The sequence below is a fragment of the Perognathus longimembris genome, chromosome 6, assembly GCF_023159225.1.
Source record: "Perognathus longimembris pacificus isolate PPM17 chromosome 6, ASM2315922v1, whole genome shotgun sequence".
In the NCBI taxonomy this organism is placed as follows: Eukaryota; Metazoa; Chordata; class Mammalia; order Rodentia; family Heteromyidae; genus Perognathus; species Perognathus longimembris.
Window position 1 is genome coordinate 27,392,729 of NC_063166.1, and position 11,911 is coordinate 27,404,639.

Consider the following 11,911-nt stretch of genomic DNA (forward strand, 5'->3'; position numbering starts at 1 on the left):
GCTGAGTAAGAAGCACCAGATACATGTTATTCACTCATCGGGAGACAATGCAATGAAACAGAAAAATGCTGGCTTGTGAATGTGGGTGCTGATGCTTACTAGCTGAGCAGGCTAATCTTGGAAGGTTTCCATTTCCATTTCTGTAGCGTAGAAGTAAAAATCAAAGTCTAAGTTGCTTGGGTGTGCAGAATTAAATACCTTTGGGATTTGTCAGGTTGCAATCCAATGTCAGCTGGCTCTATCGCTTTGGGATTGAGGTGAGGCAGAAACACCATGGTGGTAGGATTGTGTGGCAGAGGAAGCTGCTCAAATCATGATAGCCAGGAAGCAAGGGGGAAGGGGTCAGGGACAAGATATACTTATTAAAGGCATATCCTTAGTTGCAGACTTTCTCCAACCAGGCCCATCTTCCAATAATGCTATCAAATTATGAATCCCATTGATGGATGAAACCACTGATTATGTGAGAGCCATCATAATCCAATCAGCTCTCAAAGATGTGATCAACCAGCTAGGCACCAAGCCTCATTAGATATGAGGACACTTCATAGTCAATCCATAGCACAGAGCACCATTTTGTCATGTCATTTGGGAAACTATGGTATGGTACTTTGTCTTAGGCGTATCGAATTTCTCCATTGTTGTTCAAAATTAGGTGAAAATATACTGTATCTACTTGGTAATGGATGAAGGGAAGAGAAGACACTATTGAACCTGGTTTTGTGTTTGATGTTGACCTTCTAGGCTGGAACTCTTATGCTGGAATTTCAAATTAACAGCAACAAAGAATTAGAAGTCTGACTAATGGGGGAGAAACAAAATAAAACACCTTGCCATCATGTTTTGAACAAATATTCTTTAAAGCAGTGTCAACAGCTATTGGTTTAAAACAGATTGTTTGGTTTTTCAATGGCACTTGCTTAGAGCGAGTTGCCTTCCATTATAGGCTCTTTTGTGTATTTCAAGAATTTCTCCCAGGAGGAGAAATCACAGAATTGCATTGTATTTCACTAGCTGGGGAACTGTGGAGCACGAGGTAATTGGGAGAAGTCCATGTTCTTTATCCGTTAGGGCTTTGGGAGGGACATTTTCTCAGGTTAGAACAACCTCCTCTGGCAGAAGAAACATTTGGACTACAATTTTTAAAGAGCCCTTGATGTAAAAAGCTGGTACTGGTTAAGTAACAAGAATCCACCATCGCAGGGTTTTTTTTTTTGGTTTTTTATTTTTTTGCATAGCTCCAAAGGAACTATGATTTAAAAATCAGAAGTCTTCTCATTCCTATGGCAACCAACAGAAGTATTCCACTAATGCTACATGCTGTGTACATTGAGCAAGCTGCTCCTCCCCAACCCTTCTGCTGCCTCCCTCCCTCTGGATGCAACTTGAACCTCACTAAACGATGTACCTTGAAAAAGGCTCTTTTCAAACATGTAAGCAATCAAACCCACCAATGCAAAAGGGAAGCAACCTCCCAGAGGACACCTTTAGAAACCTTAAGGGAAAACACGCTTCAAAATACACACTGTCTGCTTCCCTGATTTGACATATTTGAGAGCTCCTTGTTTTAAAGCCAGACACAAATCTGTGAAGAGATTCCCTTTAGTTTTAAAACCCTTTCTGGGAACAGCTACCATGAAGATAACATATGTGGTGAGACAGAGCCAAAAAGCACCCACTGGGCTGCAGGGCAACTATGGGAACATTTATAACAGATTCCAGGAAGCCTGAATGGTTAGTCAGGGTAGGAGAGATACCCACTTGGAGCTGACTGGCTCATGGGTAGTGGGGTTGGCTATCATTAATACTGCCAGCTTTCCAGGGAGGGCTCTGTGGCTTTCCTGAAGGGCTTGGTTTGTTTTCTCTTTTCCCCCACAAATGAGAGATGGAAGCCCATCATTCAAAGATCCAAAGGCTGGGGAAAGACAGAACTAGAATCCAGGCTGAGTGTCATCTAAATTTCTAAGGAAGAAAATAATTTGGTGGGGGAATGAAGCAAGCCTAGGTTGCTCTGTGTAGGATCTTTCTAAGACTCTAAGTTATTGAGAAAATGTAGGATAGCCATTCATTTGAGGTCCTTTGAAATGGTTCAGAGAAAACTCCAGGACAGACAGAGCATGGCATCCCCACAAACTTCTTTCTGGAGTCCAGCCATTGCTCCTTGGGTTCCTATGATTTTCAATTAGGTCATACATTTCAGGGGATTTGGTTAAGACTGTTCTCAATTGCTTAGTTCATGTAAGAACAGAAGGACCTGTTGCTTTTGTACTTTAGGTTTGGTACCTCCTAATTCTGAGCTTTTCTTTTTCTCATCTGTAATACATCATGTTGAATCCTTTAAAGATTCTGCCATGTAACCTTTCAGCCTGTTTTCCATTGCAATCACAGAATACCCCAAACTGGGTAACAGGAAGAAAAAGAGATGTATTTAGCTACAGTTTTGGAGGCTCAACGTCCAAACAGCACAGCACCAGCTCTAGTGTGTCCCCTGCCTCAGCTGCATCACATCAAAGAGGTCTTGGCATGTGTGAGCATGAACAGGAGAGAAGTCAAACAGGAAGCCAGAGCAGGGAGTGGAGCCAGAGCAGGGGAGTAGCCAGAGCAGAGGGTGGAGCCAGAGCAGGGGTGGAGTCAGGCTGGCTTTCCTATAAACCTCATGAGAACTGCATCAGTTTCATCTGAGGGCAACATTTCCATGACTTCCCTCTCGGAGTCACCTCTTAAAGGTTCTACCACCTTTTGACCATCACCAAACTGGAGGCGTAAACTGTTTGGTGTAAATGAACTGAACAATTCATGGGGGCGGGGGGAAGGAAAGGGGGAGGGGGGAGGGGGAATGAGGGACCAGGTAACAAACAGTACAAGAAATGTATCCAATGCCTAACCTATGAAACTGTAACCTCTCTGTACATCAGTTTGATAATAAAAATTAAAAAAAACAAACCTGGAGGCGTAACTTCCAACGCCTGGGAGAATATCAGAAACTACACCACTAGGAAGCCCAGAGTTTTCAGCACTGAATTCAATAAAATTGATCTCTGATTAAAAATGTCTATCCCCTTTTTGGCAGGGGTAGGGGGCGGGTTAAGGGAAGGTGAAGAAGATACTTAGAAGCGATTCCCACAATGATACCCATAATATGTCTTGCTGCTCAACATTTGCCTATAGGTGAACAGCATCGGTATTATCAAGGAGCCATAGCCTACCCCAGACCAGCTATGACAGAATCTGCATTGTCCTACGATCTTCAGTCACACGCACAGTAAGAATGGGATGACAGCTGGACACTGGTGGCTGGCACCTCTGATTTTAGTGAATCAAGAGACTCAAGAGAATCAAGAGAATTCCAGAGGATTATAGTTTGAGGCCAACCCAGGCAGAAAAGTTTGTGAGACTCTATCTCCAAAATTACCAGTAGAAAACTGGACTGAAGCTATGGGTCAAGTGGGAGAGTGTTGGCCTACCAGTGAGAAGCCTTGAGTTCAAACCCCAGTAAGGCCAAAAAAAAAAAATTATCCCATTGGTAAATTGGTTGATTGATAGCAAGAACATTACTAGTTACTATTCCCATTTAATAAATGACAAAACCTAAGTGCCGAGAGAAGTGACTTTCCTATCATCTCTTACACACAGAAAATGCAGAAGTTCTCCTAAAATCTTTCTTGGTACCACCGCTTTGATATCTGATGCAGTCATTAATTTACTAGAGAGTATCTAAGAAAAACAACAACAACAAATTTATGAGGTATTGATCACTGTGGCTTTATTTTCAATAGCCCCAAACTAGAATGCATAGACAACAGGTGTGATACATTCATACAATGGAACACTCCCCAGGAATCAGAAAGGATGGACTGTTGATAAATGTAACAACTAACATTATGGTGGATCTCAAAATTATTGTTCCGGGTGAAAGAAGAAAGATAAGAAGCACATACTCCATAACTCAATTTGTATGAAATTCTAGAAAATATAAACTAATATATAGGGACAGAAAGTTATCTTTGGTTGCCTGGGATATGTGGGTAGGCAGGAAGAGGAGATAATAAAGGGCATAAGAAATTTTGGAGGTGGACGATGTGTTCATTGCCTTGACTGTGATGGTTTCAAGAATGTATATAATTCCAGAGTTAATTAAGTGCATTATACCCTTGAAATATATGTATATTTTTATTGTATTATCAACTATGCTTCTGGAAGTTATCTTAAAATTGAAAGAAACTTTAATATTATAACCTATTTTAATGTCCATTTTTGTATTTTATTCCTTTAATTTAATGTTCTTAGAAATTGGAAGGGCAACTCTGAAGATATAATCTACCGAGGAGTATTTTTCCCCCTCAGAAGAGGGTTATGCCAAGGTCTTATTGTTAAGGATGTTCAACCTTTTGTGAAGCCATGCAGCAATTCCTCTATAATTATTTTTTTGTGGAAGCAAGTTGCGTTGAACATTAATGCTAGAGAAACTGGTCTTACAGGAGTAATTGAGGTCAAATAATGTATTTGAGGCTGGCTTATTCTAAGCAAACTGAAATAAGTGATTGCTGGGAGAAAAGTCAAATGTACCAAGATTGTAAACTCCATTATAAAGGATTTAATCCAAGCTATCAATGAAATATATAATAAGTGAAATTATTTCTTTGAAGTGGTTATGTGGTTACTTGTGCCACAGAAGGGGCTGTTGTTGAAATGAATTGTTAAATGGTATATGGGTGTCTCATATCATCCCTTCATTAATACAATGAACAATAATGTGCCAAGATCAAGTTGGATTTTAATTCTGATATCCTTTAGCTTATTGGTTTGTCTATACTTCTCTGACCATAGAAATTATCTTCCCCCCCTAAACTCACATAAACAGAAAAATATTTTATGTCACCCAGAGGTGATCAGAGTGACATTCTTCTACATGATAATTTGTTGTTTGCCTTAGGAAGTATTGAGCAAAGCTAATAGGTATGTGTGGTGTGTGTGTGTGTGTGTGTGTGTGTGTGTGTGTGTGTCCATGCACATCACAATGAAAGCCAATTCTTAGGAACAAACATTCTCAAATTAAAATTATCTATAAAATTGTGATAGATAGAACAAGAAATGTTGTACTGAATTGTTCTTATTTAGTCTTTATAAAGATGGTATTACATTTTTCCATAAACACCAAGCAAGTCCCTTTGGTGTGCAGTCAGAAACTAATTAGTTGTGACTCCCATACCATTTTATAAACACCATGAAATATGAACATCATGGAATAAAGGCTGGCTTTTCTCTTGGAGAATTCCCTTCTAGTAAATAGAATGAACTAACACAGAAAGAATTTATTGGTTAAATATTAAATGGTAACTAGATTAAACAATGCAAAATTTCAGTACTGAACTACTTTTGGCCAACCAAGGCATCAGCAGCAGTGTTAAACATTAAATGGTGATTGAAAATAAAATAAAATTCCTGCATTTGAAGAGGTCATGGTCTATTAAAGTAAATAGATTTGGAATGAGTGAGCATGTCACTTCATGATAGAAGTCTTCTAGGACTTTGTGGGGAAAAAGATAGAGAAACTAATCTTGTTTCATCAGGAAGTCTAATTCCTGTCATCCACCAGCAGAGGAAAGCATTTCCAAGTGGTAAAACTACCTTATTCTGCCCTGGGCTCCCACATTCATTTGAATGTAATAACATCAACAACCTTGTGCAGAAGGTTAGAAGAGAACTTCCTGGGAGTACTTTCATCAGTTCTTCTGTCCTTTTCACAACTCCCTTTGGAAAGCCTTTGAATATCAGCAAGGAGACCATTAGCAATGGCCCATGCAGAACTTAGCTGTGTTGTAGTTACCCAGCAGTCTGTTCCACTGTCACAGTTAGATCCACACTGCGGGGCTCCTCCTCATTATTTGGGAAGTATATAATAACCCCAATTTTATAATAGCTCTTGGTAGATAGTCCCTATCTCTCTTGATACTTCTGGTGTTAGCCATGAACTCAATTCTAAATGCTTTGGGCACTAACATATCTTTTAATCATTATAGAGAATTTCTTTTCATGTTAAAAATATACTAACCACCCCTCCCAAGCATTTAAACATTTAAAATTTTTAAAACACCTACTCACCTTAAAAAAAGAGAAAGAAGCAATAGCAGACCTGCTGATGTCACTGTTCATGGATGTTGATGCATTTAGCTTGTCAATTCTATTTCTGTTCACTTCACCATTGCCTCTTATTTCTTTCCACTTATAGAACTTAGCTTGGGAATTTGGCTTTGTTCAAACTTCAATGGCCGCAAAGGCATTGAAAGCATGATACAATTAAGAAATACACTTGAAACTCTCATTTTATTTTTATGGATATTGAGTTTTGTAATGATGAGCATGATGCTTTGTGTCTGCAGCTGAATTGTGGAATAAGGACAGAAAGAATCAAGCTACCATATTACCTAACAAAACCCACTATTTATGCATGTGAATTCATCCAAAATCACAGCATTTGATTTTTCCTTTCTTTCTATTTGCTAAATCCACATCTCTTAATGCTGTTGCTCTCCAGGGAAGCTAAGCAATCAATTTGAGCTTAAACAAATACATGCTTATTGAACAAAAGAATGAAGCAAATGAAAGCTGATTTATTTTACAGAGTCAAGGAAGGCAATGTTACAGACCATACAGTGCAGCTCATTCATTTTGTTATTTTTTTACTTGTGCTAAAAAGCAATGCAAACCAATGGGGGAAAAATACAAGAAAAGAAAAAAATAACAACAAAAATCCCCATCAAAACCCCCAAACTTCTCTGACAGTAAGGACTCTTAAATTTGTGGAAGGAGAAAGTTGTAAAGACAAAGCAATTCACTTCAAAGTTTCAAGTTCAACAGTAATGATTCAAGGAGGGAATCTAACCTACTCATTGTGGGGTTCAGAGAACGTTGACTTACATTCATTACAGAAGCATTTGACTTAACACTTATCGGGGATGGGTAACAGTTTAGTTTTCTCAGTGGGGGAGAGAATCAGTAAGAGTAAGCAAGCAAAGTTTAAGGCCTGGGAACAAGGAATAGTCTAGCATATCTCCTAATTGGGGAGGCTCCCTGAGAAAGTCAGCTTCCAGTGTTAGAAAAGGAGCATGAAAGGCTCCATACTTATGGACAGCATGTTAAGACTTTCTTCTCTAGGGTTAAGGCTGGAGACAGAGACTTCTAAGGAGCCACAGGAAGAGTCCAAGCAAACACAAGAAGGACTTAGACAGTAGGATTCCCTTTGCATCACTTTGGATTTTAAGGTTCTCAGGAATGTTAAGGGGTAGATGTTTAGAAAAGTAGAAACCAAGGGTGTGAAAGGAGAAGTCACACAGTAGATAGGGATTCCCTTCTGTGTATTTGGAAGGTGGTGCAATGAGAATGAGTAAGATGGTTGCTTTGAAGACAGTGACAAGGCTAAGTAAATGGCCTATTGGGAGAACAAAGCAGTTACAAAGGGGGCCTCTGTGGAGTTTGAGAAATAAAAAAAAGAAAGAAGTTATTCCAGATACCAAGGAAAAATCAAGGAGGAGTCTGGGCAGGCAAAAACCTAGTAAGATTTTTCTAGTGTATTGGACAACGGAATGTTTAGAGATGATCAGAGTACCCACAGATAAACCAGCCACTCAATCTCTGTCTTTACTGGGTTTCTAGTTTCAGTATGCCTACATTCAACAGTTAGACTACCATTAAAAAAATGCTGTGGTGACTTTTTTTTGTGAATGGCAGGATTTCTCTTCAGCAGCTGGTAAAACATTCTCCAGTATCTCGCAGTTTTTAATATGAAATGAAATCCTAGGGGAGCTCTACTAATTAGCCACAAAGCCATAATATGAGTCCCTATACTCTAGCAGCTGACACTATAAATTAATAGAATTAGTGTAGACAAGATAGGCTTGATTAGGTAGGTGGGAGTATTTTTCCCGTCCCTTACTGCATATTAGATTCACCAGAGCTCTTTGAATACTCAGATGCCTTTCTGATTTCCTGATTTTTCAGTAATTCCACCCATATCCCCAGATCTAAGGGCAGGTGAGTTCTTGAGGTCTCAGTTTACAGAGTTATCAAAAGCTTTATTTCCTTGATACTCAAAGTGGTAGAGATCCCTACATCCCTAGAGATGTGACTATTATAAAATGTAAATCTCATTTTTGTGTTGCAATTGACCAGTCTTGCCTTGCATTGACCAAGACTCACCCTCTGGAGATAACTGGACAGATTCAGTCACACCCAGTTAAGTACCCAATGAATCACCAAATGGTGGCTTCAGTTCCTCCTGAATATATGTGTGGAAGAGGCTCAGACTCAACTGCTGGGGATTCTGACTTTTGTTCCTGGTTGAGGCCCGAGCCTCAACTAGGATTATAAAAGCCAACCCAAGTCGTTTTATTTTCTAGCTAGGAGAAAGAGATTCATTGGGTGCCAAAGTTTTGTGGGGAAGTAGAAATCTAAATTCACTTCAAGTCTAATATGAAATTTTGTTCATGTAATGAGAGTACAATGCTGGGAAAGTCTTAACAATAGAAGTCCCCAGTAGCTGTGCTGCAGGTTGGTGTGAAGGCAATTTCTTAAAGTATCACCATCACGATGTCATATTCCTTAGGACATAGGACATATTTCCTTAGGAAACTCTGAGTTCCAATTAAGCTCTTGCTACAGTTTCAATTCCCTTAGAATTCTAAGAACAATGACATTTAAAGGTTGGGAGGGATAAACCAGGTACTGTTAGCTCACACCTGTAATCTTAGCTATTCAGGAGGATGAGATCTGAGGATTGGGTTCAAAGCCAGCCTGGGCAGGAAAGTCTATGAGACTCTCCCTTCTGATTAACCATCAAAAGGCTGAATGTGGAGCTCTGGCTCAAATGGTAACACACTAGGCTTAAGCAAAAAAAAGTTCAGAGAGGAGAAAGATGGCGCCGAGACAATAGGGAGGCACCCCGACTCGCACCAACTGAATAGCGAGCTGGGAACTCCAACACCCAACACTCCACCAAGAACCCAGCAAAACCAGCATCCAGAAGCAGTGGAGAAACGCAGGAAAACAAAAAGGAGCAAAAAAGAAGAACCGAAAACCTACACGGAGCCGGAGATTAATCGGGGCACCCTCCCCCCACCAGCCGGCCCTGGCCCAAACAGGGTCAGGCTGGGAAAGGGAAACCCGGCGATCGGCAGACAGGTTGCCAGGAGCGCAGAATCCATATAGCGGGAGACCCCACGGACACAAAGCAGGGTGCGGACCAAGACACACCCAGCAGCGACGAGAAGTTCGGGTCCACACCGGATTCGGACAAGGGAACCCAGCGCGGCAGAAAGAGGGAACGGGGGAGCCACCACGACACTTCGCCAACCCCTGAAGGGCCAACGGCAGTGCGGGACACGCACACAAAGCAGCAAAAGTGAGTCCCCCATAATCCCTTCCCCCAACGGGAGACCCAAGCCCGACAAAGACGATATATCTCCCTCCCTCCCCCTCCCCACTCCCGTGGGAACAAAGATTCCCCAAATCAGGCGGGAAGCTCCCAGCAGGCACTGGGAAGCCAGTCTAGCAGGGGAAGGGCGGAACAGCCCCAAGCCCCCAAAGGTTCCTGAACTGGCAGAACCGGCCCCGTCCCCTTCCCAACAGGGGCCAGGGACGGCCGGCAGGGCAAGCCCCACCCGAGGCGCCTAGACCTTGCGGACTCTTACAACTAAAATCACAGGCGCTGGTGGGCAATACCAGCCCAGCAGGGTCACCTGAGCCTGATCTCGTTCCCCCTCCTCGAAGCGGAGGCGAGGTCTGAGGGTGCCAAGCCACACCCGGACAGTCGATCCCACTGGGCCCCACACATACTGCTTCCCCCCCCCAACGGACTCGCGGGAGGGCGCAAGCACAACCCAACAACCCAGGGCTCGCTCTGGGAGGCAGACCCCACTTAAGTGCCTGTTGTAGGGGACTCACAGTGCACAGGAGGGCGGGGCCCCGGCGAAAGCGCCCGCTCTGATAGGCGTGCCCTGCACTGGTGGGCGGGGCCACAGCGACAGCACCTGCTGACGCAGACACGCCTACACAGAAGGGAGGGAAGAACTACACAGACTTCCAGATGCGCAAATCACAAAGAAACATAACTCAGTTCATCAAAGGACAAGCCAACTCGCCAGCTCCAAAAAGCAGCACGACTGGAGAGGAGATGGAGAATAAAAAAGCAAATGAGGACATGTTAACAGGAATGATCGAAACCGTCAGAAATGAAATCAGAAAACAATTCCAGGAGTTTAGAGCGGAAATCTGGAAGGACACCCAGGAAGCCAAGAAAGAAATGGAAGCAAAACTGGATACAATGCAAGCCTCGTTTAAAGAAATGGAAGCAAAAATGGATATAATGCAAGCCGCCTTTAAAGAAAATCTCCACACCCTGAGAATTGAAATGCATGAAAAAATAGATTTAAAATACAACTCTTTAAAGGAAGAAATTTCCACGATCAGAGCTGATATGACAACCATGAATAGCTCTCTGACATCCATAAACTCCGCAATTGAAACCATAACACAAAGAGTGGACCATATGGAATCCAGAATCTCTCGCCTGGACGATGAAGCAGCTGACAACAACCAGAAAATGACCACACTCCAAGAAAAGGTGAAGCTTCAGGGAAGATTACTCCAGGAACTAATGGACAAAGACAAGAGATATAATCTGCGTATAATTGGAATAGAAGAAGGAGCCGAATATCAGAGCAGAGGGCTTAATCATGTTCTCAATAAAGTTATTGCAGAAAACTTCCCCAATCTCACAGGGGACCCCATCCAGGTAACCGAAGCCTATAGGACACCTGGCAGGCCAGACCCCAGGAAAACCACCCCAAGGCACATAATATTCAAGACTACAGACCTCAAGATTAAAGAGCAAATTCTGAATTCAGCCAAAGCGAAGAAGGAAACTTTTTTCAATGGGAAGAGGATTCGAATAACATCCGACTTATCCACACAAACTTACCAAGCTCGAAGTGAGTGGAAGAACACCATCCAAGTACTTCAGAATAACAATTTACAACCTCGGATCAAATATCCAGCGAAACTGGAGTTCACATTCGAAGGGAGAACCAGATCTTTCCACACCAAAGAGGAGCTAAAGGAGTATGTGAATAAAAAACCAGCCCTACAGCGAATATTAAGAGGGGAAGCCCACCCAACAGAGATCGTAAAAGACACACAGACAGATTCAGAAAGAAACTTCAATAGCCAAAGTCCAGCAGAAACACAAGCTCACTAAAGACAAGAAGAAAAAAAAAAAACAACAGGAAAAAACAGCCCAACAAGAAAATGGAAGGAGAAAAAACACCCTTATCCTTGATCTCTTTAAATATAAATGGCTTAAACTCCCCGATCAAGAGGAGCAGACTGGCAGAATGGATCCGCAAGCAAAAAGTTGACATCTGTTGTCTACAAGAGACCCACCTTACAGCAAGGGACAAAAACAGGCTTCGAATGAAAGGATGGAGCAAGATCTACCAAGCAAATGCACCCACCAAAACGGCAGGTGTAGCCATCCTGATCTCAGACAAGCTGGATTTCTCTTTAAAGTCCACTCAAAAAGACAAAGAAGGACACTACATATTGATACAAGGAAAAATCCAGAATCAAGACATCACGGTGATAAATGTATACTCACCGAACAAAAGAGGCCCGACATATGTCAAGCAAATTCTCACAGAATTACAGAGCAAGATAGATGCAAACACAATCATAGTGGGTGACTTTAATACTCCTCTCTCTCCAAGAGACAGATCCAACACCCAGAGGATTAGTAAGGGAGCTGAGGACCTAAATAACACCATTGCCCAAATGGATCTAACAGACCTATATAGAACCTTCCACCCTACAGAGACCCAATACACCTTCTTTTCAGCAGCCCATGGATCATATTCCAAAA